This window comes from Rhincodon typus, chromosome 16, assembly GCF_021869965.1.
Source record: "Rhincodon typus isolate 14 chromosome 16, sRhiTyp1.1, whole genome shotgun sequence".
Lineage (NCBI taxonomy): Eukaryota > Metazoa > Chordata > Chondrichthyes > Orectolobiformes > Rhincodontidae > Rhincodon > Rhincodon typus.
The window spans coordinates 3,585,845-3,594,931 of NC_063347.1; positions in this window are offsets into that span (position 1 = coordinate 3,585,845).

Sequence of the window (9,087 nt, forward strand, 5' to 3'; positions counted from 1 at the left end):
GTGATAGTCTTGTGGTGCCTATCACCTCCCTCGCCCCCAACCCCAGCACCAGAGGGTCAAAGGTCAGGGCTGAAGATGGCCGTTGGCTGGGTATACCATCACATTAACGCTGGCAGGCCAACTCTCAAAGCTTTTCAACTGATTTAAAGTTGGTGCAGCAGTCAGGGGAAGGCGTTTGTTGGATTCAGGGTGAGGTTAGGGAGATGCCATTGGCAGTGGAGTCCTACACCCTGGCAGCGGGTAGGGCTGTCCTCTCTCACAGCCTGGAGTACAGCTCGCTGCCTCTCTGTACCTGCCTGGCACTGGGCACCTTTCTGCAGGGACCTTCCCTACCCCACTCCCCTGTGCCTGCTGGAACCTGGGAACTGATTCAGGGAATTCCAGTCAGCTTCCTCTAATTAGTCCCAAACACCCACCCTCACCACCGCCCCCAATGCCCCCTCCCGCACCCCCCATACACACACAAACAGACTCACACACACACACACACAATCACACACACACACACCCACAGACACACAATCACATTCACAATCACACACACACACACTGATACACAATCACATTCACAATCACACACACACACACACACACTCACACTCACTCTCACACACTCACTCACACACACACATTCACTCACACGCTCACTCACACACACTCACACCCACACACTCACTCACACACACTCATTCACACACACACACACGCTCACACACACACACACACACACACTCACTCTCACACTGTTTTTGTTGGGCTCTTAATGAACTTGATCAGCTGCCTACCATATTTGAGCAGGGATGTGTACAGTCCCTGATCCTGGCTTTGCCAATGTGGACAGACCAATGGGGCCAGTTAACAGTTGTAGTGTGGTGGTAGTATAGTAATGTTGAAGCTGGGCTATTAATCAAAGCCCTGAAGCTAACATTTTGGGGACGTAGGTTCGAATCTCACCGTAGCAGAGGTTGAAGTTCGATTTCAACATAAAAACCGAATGAACTGTGGATGCTGTAAATTAGAAACAAAAATGGAAGTTGTTGTGAATGCTCAGCAGGTCTGCCAGCATCTATGGAGAGAAATCAGAGTTAATGTTTCGGGTTGAGTGATCTTTCCTCAGAACTGACGGTCACTTGACCTGAAACTCTGATTTCTCTCCACTGATGCTGCCGACCTGATTTCAATATATATCTAAAGTTTAAAAAGTGCTGGCCTAACACTGACCATGTCTGTGGCTCAGTGGTTAGCCCTGCTGCCTCACAGTGTCAGCGATACGGGTTCGATTCCACCCTCAGGTGACTGTCTGTTTAGTGTTTGTACATTCTCCCTGTGTCTGTGTGGGTTTCCTCCAGGCGCTCCAGTTTCCACCCACAGTCCAAAGATGTGCAGGGTAGGGTGGATTGGCCAGGCTAAATTGCCCATTGTGTCTAGGGATGTGCAGGCTAGGTGGGTTAGCCATGGGGAATGCAGGGTTATGTCCTTAGGGTAGGGGATGGGCCTGGATGAGGGATGTTCTTTGGAGCGGTCAGTATGGACCCAATGAGCTGAATGGCCTGCTTTCATACTGTAGGGATTCTACGATTCTAAATTCACTAACCTGTCAACTTTGCCTGGTCTGGACTGCATGTGACTCCAGACTTACAGCAATGTGGTTGACTCTCAGCTGCCCTATAGGACAATTAGGGATGGGCAATAAATGCTGGCCTGACCAGAGATCCCATGGTCAAACAAGAAAAGAAGCCAGGAGGGAATTGACCAGCCAGAGGGTCTACTTTTATCTCAATCCAACCCTGGTTCTGGCCCCAGTTGGTGTCAAAAATTCGCTCAAGAGTTTCTTCTGTGGGCAGTGAACTCTCAGCCCTCTCAGAGTTTGCCCTTGGTGCCCCACTGGCACACAACAGCTAAACCTGAAGATAAGAAAACTTGGAGGGCAGTCTCCAGATCTGGTTGCTTCGTTTTAGGAAGGATATCAACTTTTCATGCACAGATTGTGGAAAAGATTCATGGGAATGATTCCAGGGATGAGGAATTTGAGTAACAGGGTAACATTGTAGAGGTTTGGCCAATTTTGTTTTTCTTGGAGAAGAGACTTGATGGTCACATGAATGGTCTGAAGACAGTACATGGAGGGAAACTATTCTCACTGGTGGGCAGTATGGTGGCTCAGTGGTTAGTACCGCTGCCTCACAGTGCCAGGGACCCAGGTTCAAATCCACCCTTGGGTGACTGTCTGTGTGGAGTTTGCACATTCTCCCTGTTTCTGTGTGGGTTTCCTCCAGGTGCTCTGGTTTCCTCCCACAGTCCAAAGATGTGCAGGCTAGGTGGATTGGCCATGCTAAATTGCCCCATAGTGTCCAGGGATGTACAGGCTAGGTGGGTTAGCCATGGTAAAGATGGGATGGGATGGGTCTGGTTGGGATGCTATCTAGAGGGTCCAGACTCAATGAGCCAAATGGCCTCTTTCCACACTGTAGGGATTCAATGACTTTTTCTTCCCCCCCTTAAACCCTCGATTCCCTTACTGATTAAGAATTTGTCTGTCTCAGCCTTGAATATACTTAACAGCCAGGCCTCAACAGCCCCCTGTGGTAAAGAATTCCACAGATTCACTCCCCGCTGAGAGAAGAAATTCCTCCTCATCTCTGTGACCCCTTATTCTGAGCTTTCATGCAGCAAATGGTTGGGATGAGTGGCCTGGAGGCAGGTTCATTTGAGGCTTTTAAGAGGGAATTGGATGGTTACCTGCAAAATGAGCAGAGTCATAGGATGGTAAGCGATGGGCCGAATAGCCTCCTTCCACAGCGTTAACAATTCTGTCATTCTGAGAGGGAACACAGGTGGGGATTTGATCCCGTAGGAAACCAGCATGGACATGATGGGCCAAATTGCCTCCTTCTGCACTGGAACCATTCTGTGATTGAGGGACAGACCTCGGGGGGGGCTAGTCTGCTCCTCTGCACCCCTCCCCCTTCCCTTCTAAGCAATCTGCCCTGGAGGAAGGGTGAAAATTGGAGCCATCGCCAGGGAGGCAACCTTCCCTTTCAACAAGCTTTGAAACATATTGGCCGCATTTAATTTATTCATGAATTTAATTTAATAAGAAGGAGAAATTATGGAAGATTCTTTATCATCTGCTCAGCTGCTTTATTAATAACAGAGGCCCGAATGATTTATAGGAGAAACTGTAATCACTTAAAAAAAAAGAATTATGCTCCGGAATTAATAAATACTTCAGATTGGCGATGAAGTTTGATCTCTAGGGTGACTATACAAATGTTTAAAGCACATCAATGAAAGTGGGCAGAGCAATCATTCATCAAATAGACAGGAGTCTGAAGCAAGATTAGGAGCGAAATTCACTTAGAATGGTGATAACTGCTTAAATCTAGAGTGAAGCAAAATTGGACAATAAATAAAACAGGAAGGGAGGAGGGTGATGAAGTGTGTTGCGACTGAGCAGGTAAGCAATTTTTTGTGGACCCCCAGAATAATAAGTGAAGGATTTCAGGGTTCTGTGCCTTGTTTGACAAGCAACTTATCCCCCTTTATTCCCACAGAACTGTTCAAAATGGAACCACAAGATCATAATAAGACACAGGAACAGAACCAGGCCATTCAGCCCATCAAGTCTGCTCAAACATTTGGAAAGATGATGGCTAATCTGATAATCCTCAATTCCACTTGCCTGCCTTTTCCCCATTACCATTGATCAAAAACTTATCTCAGCCTTCAGTGTACTTAATGCCCCAGCCTGGATAACCCTCTCTAGAAACTACAGAATTCCACAGGTTCACTCCCATCTGAGAGAAAACGTTTCTCCTCATCTCTGTAATCAATAGGCGACCCTTTATTCTGAGATTTTACATAACAAGTGGTTAAGAGAGCGTGCACCCAGATCCCAGGGGATGACATTCATTGTCAAGGGGCAGTAGTTACATTCTCTCTTATTGGTGATGGTTACCATCTGGCATTTTTGTGGCGTGAATGTCACTTGCCACTTTTCAGCCCAAACTTGGATATTGTCCAGATCTTGCTGCATTTGGACATGGACTGCTTCAGTATCTGAGGAGTCACGAATGGTGCTGAACATTGTGCAATCATCAGTGAACATCTCCACTTCTGACCTTATGATGGAGGGAAGGTCGTTGATGAAGCAGCTGAAGATGGTTGGGCCGAGGACACTACCCTGAGGAACTCCTGCAGAGATATCCTAGAGCTGAGGTGATTGACCTCCAACAATCACAACCATTTTCCTATGTGTTGGGTATGACTCCAACCACCAGAGAGTTTTCCCTGATACCCATTGATTCCAGTTTTGCTAGGGCTCCTTGATGCCACACTTGGTCAAATGCAGCCTTGATATCAAGGGCTGTCACTCTCACTCACCTCTGGAATTCAACTCTTCTGTCCATGTTTGAACCAAGGCTGGAATGAGGTCAGGAGCTGAGTGGCCCTGGCAGAACCCAAACTGGGCGTCACTGAGCAGGTTATTGCTGAGCAGGTGCTGCTTGATAGCACTGTTACTGACACCTTCCATCACTTTACTGATGATTGAAAGTAGACTGATGGCGTGGTAATCGGCTGGGTTGGATTTGTCCTGCTTTTTGTGTACAGGATATAATTGAGCAATTTTCCACATTGTTGGGTCAATGCTAGTGTTGTAACTGTACTGGAACAGCTTGGCTAGGGGAGCGGCAAGTTCTGGAGCACAAGTCTTCAGTACTATTGCTGGAATGATATCAGGGCCTATCGCCTTTGCAGTATCCAGTGTCTCCAACTGTTTCTTGATATCACGTGGAGTGAATCGAATTGGCTGAAGACTGGTATCTGTGATGCTGGGGACCACTGGAGGAGACCAAAATGGATCATCCATTCGGCACTTCTGGCTGAAGATTGCTGCGAAAGCTTCAGCCTTATCTTTTGCACTGATGCGCTGGGCTCTTCCATCACTGACGATGAGGATATTTGTGGAGCCTCCTCCTGCAGTGAATGGTTTAATTGTCCATCACCATTCATGACTGGATGTGGCAGGACTGCAGAGCTTAGATCTGATCCATTGTTTGTGGGATCACTTAGCTCTGTCTATCACTTGCTGCTTTCACTGTCTGGTAGCTTCATCAGGTTGACACCTCATTTTTTAGTTATGTTTGGTGCTGCTCCTGGCATACCCTCCTGCACTTGTATTGTGCTAAGGTCTAACCAGTGATTTAAAGTTTTGCTTTTCATGTTCTCTTCCTTTCCTTCTGAAGAAATGTGAGCTTTCCCAACTTGTTATGAATAGAATAGAATCGAATCCCTACAGTGCAGAAACAGGCCCATTGTTTCAATGAGTCCACACTAACCCTCAGAGCATTCCACCCAGACCCATCCCCCTATAATCCATACATTCCTGGACACCACGGGTAATTTTCCATGGCCAATCCACCTAACCTGCACATCTTTGTACTGTGGGAGGAAACTGGAGCACCAGGTGGAAACCCACACAGACACGGGGAGAATGTGCAAACTCCACACAGACAGTTGCCCGAGGGTGGAATTGAACCTGAGTTCCTGGTGCTATGACGCAGCAGTGCTAACCATTGAGCCACTGTGCCACCATCCAGCTTGGAAGAACTTCCACTGATTTCATCACTCTTCCCACCAACGCTAAAAGGCCAGACTAGACTCCTCACAAATTTGGCACCATCCTTGACCCTGAGGTGAAATTCCAGTCATATATGCACATTCTTACAAAGATCACCCCTCTGCCCCTCTGTCATGTCATCTAACCACAGCGACAACAGTTCATTCTGCTGCTGGAACCCTGATCTATGCCTCCGTTAGCTCCAGACCCTGACTCCTGGTCAGACTCCCACCTTCTACCTTCTGTAAACCTGTGGGTTATCCAAACTCTCCCACATGCATTCAAGCCCTATTTGCCCCTCACTCTACTGCTTATGGGCTCTGGTTTAAAAAAAAATCACTGATTTTAAAATTTTCATCCTTGTTTTCATACCTCTCTGTGCCTTGAACCCTCCCAATCTCTGTACCTTTTCTAACTCCATAATCCTGTGCGACATCTCCTTGGGGAGCTGGTGGAAAAGTTGTAATGTCACTGGGCTAGTAATTTCAGGGACCAGTTTAAGGTCATTGGTTCAAAACTTCAAATAATAATCAGTGGATTTAAATTCAATTAATCAAAAGTGGAATTAAAAGCAAGTCTTAGTAATAATGGCCATAAAACTGCTATCTATTTTATTAAAACACATCTGATTTACTCATGCCCTTAAGGGGAGGAAACTGCCAACTTTATCTGGTCTGTCCTACATCTGAGTCCAGACCTATAGCAGCGTGGCTGACTCTAAAAGGGATAAGTGATAATGTCACTCAGCTATTAATCCAGAGACCCATGTGATGTTCCAGGGATCTGAGTTCAAATCCCACCATAGTAGATGCAAAATAAATCTGGAAGTAAGGGTCTAATGATGACCATGAAACCATTGCTGATTGTCTGGGGGGGTGAAGGGAAGGGGAGAACCCCCATCTGGTTCACTAATGTCCTTTAGGGAAGGAAACTGCCATCCTTACCTAGTCTGGCCTACAAGTGATTTCAGACCCACAGCAATGTGGTTGACTCTTAACTGCCCTCTGGGTAATAAATGCTGGCCTTGTCATTGACACTCATGCTGTTTAAAAATTTGTAATTCTGGCTTTTGAAGCATTGCCAATGTTAATCACACCTTCATCTCCCTTTAATCTGGAACTCCTCCTTCAGAACAGATGCTCCTGGAAACACAAACAGAAAATGCTTGAAATACATTGCAGGTCTGGTAGCATCTGTGAAGAGAGAAAAATAAAGTTTAATATTTCAAGTCAATGATCTTTCATCAGAACTAGTGGATATCCAAGGTCCCACACTTAACGTTTGTTTTTAATCTTTGAATCAAAAGGAAAAGAATATCATGCTAAACAAATGCAATCTGTATAAATATCATGATACTGGTGTGAGGGCACGACACTGAGAAGAATTCCCTTGTCCTTTAGAGATCCCGGGAAATTTTATACCCAACAGAGAGGTCTCTCAATTTTTAACACAGTGTTTCAACATCTGAGTGTACAGCCTCCAAAGTGTGCAGCACTTGTAATTAGTCCCCATCTTTAAAATCATTCCACCCTGGTTTTGTATTCCCAGTGTAAATTCCTGTAGGTTGCAGAGGGACACAGTTTGAGGCAATTGTGAAAAGAAACAAAGATGCTTTTCCACAGCGAGTTGTTATGATCTAGATTGCACAGACTGACAGGATGGCAGGGGAGAATCAATTGTAACTTTCAAATAGGACTCAAATCAATACCTGAAGAGGAGTAATAGGGAAAAAGCAGACAGAGTGTGCTTTAACTGGATAACTCTTGCAAAGAGATAGTACAGACACAGCTGGCTGAATGGCCTCTTTCCAAATGGCTTGTTTCTGCGCTGTCACAAAACACAATTCTGTAGATCTAGCCGGAGCCATTAAGCTCATGGTTTTACAACATTATTTATAGGAAGATCAATGTAAACACATAAAAGAGTAAAACACCACCTTCCTTTTGATCTGAACTTTAACGGATAAGAGTTCTCCAATAGAATTCCTCCTGTGCAGCTTCTCCACAGCTGGAATCATGTCCTCTCAGATAATAGCGTCATCTTCTGGAAGGATATGATCTAGACAAAATAAATGTGTCACTTGATGAAGCAGTTTTTCCATTTCCATCTGTTTACCTTCTTCAATCACTGACCTCGCCTTTGTAACCCAATGGGAGATTCACAAGTCTTGCCTCTCTCTCTTTCTCGCTTTCTCATGCTTGGCTTTAATGATAAGTTTTTGATCAAGTCTTTGTTTAATCTTCTCCATTTTCCTCTGCTCTATGAACCCCTGTTATTCTTTCAGCCATTCCTAAATATGATAGCTTTTTGGGAGCATCCTGTGTGCACATCCAAAAACAAAAACTGCAAATTTTGTGGAGTCACTTAAAAAATAAGCATGGGGCAGGATATTATGCACTCCCACCTTTTGGAATACTGCATGCAATTCTGGTCTCCCTGCTATAGGAAAGATGTTGTGAAACTTGAAAGGGTTCAGAAAAGATTTACAAGGATGTTGCCAGGGTTGGAGGGTTTGACCTATAGGGAGGGGCTGAATAAGCTGGGGCTATTTTCCCTGGAGCGTCAGAGGCTGAGGGAGTGACCTTATAGAGGTTTATAAAATCATGAGGGGCATGGATAGGGTAAATAGGCAAGGTCTTTTTCCCAGGGTAGGGGAGTCCAAAACTAGAGGGCATATGTTTAAGGTGAGAGGGGAAAGACTTGAAATGGACCAAAGGGGCAACTTTTTCACACAGAGGGTGGTGTGTGTATGGAATGAGCTGCCAGAGGAAGTGGTGGAGGCTGGTACAATTACAACATTTAAAAGGCATCTGGATGGGTAAAAGGACAGGAAGGGTTTAGAGGGATATGGGTTAAAATGCTGGCAAATGGGAGTAGATTAATTTAGGATATCTGGTCAGCATGGATGAGTTGGACCGAAGGGTCTGTTTCCGTGCCTTACAGCCCTGTGACTCTATGACTCCCTTGGGCTGGGGAAGGGCACTAAACATAAATCCAAAGCCTGCCCATGAGCTTCCGCATCACCCCCATCCCCCACCCACCCACACCGAGCTGAACACACCCCTAATCCACACCAAAATCAGCATCTCACCTCAGGGATCATTGAGCATGGTGTACGTGGTCCATGCTATTGCTGGGCCAGGTGAGAGCACCAACCTTTCTTTAGTGTAAAGATTGGCAGGAACAGGGTGGGGTGGGTGGGTGGGGGGGTATGTGTCCACCAGAGGCAAGAGGCAGCCCTCAGGACGGGAAAACCCCCACATGTCCGATAAAATTCACCCCCGCAACACCATGTACACACTCAGCAATGCCTCGCACCAAACTGGCAGCACAGAAGCTTGGCAGGGGCACAGCTGGGGGGGCAGGGGCACAGCTGGGAAAGCAGGGGCACAGCTGGGAGAGCAGGGGCACAGCTGGGGGAGCAGGGGCACAGCTGGGAGAGCAGGGGCACAGCTCGGAAAGCACGG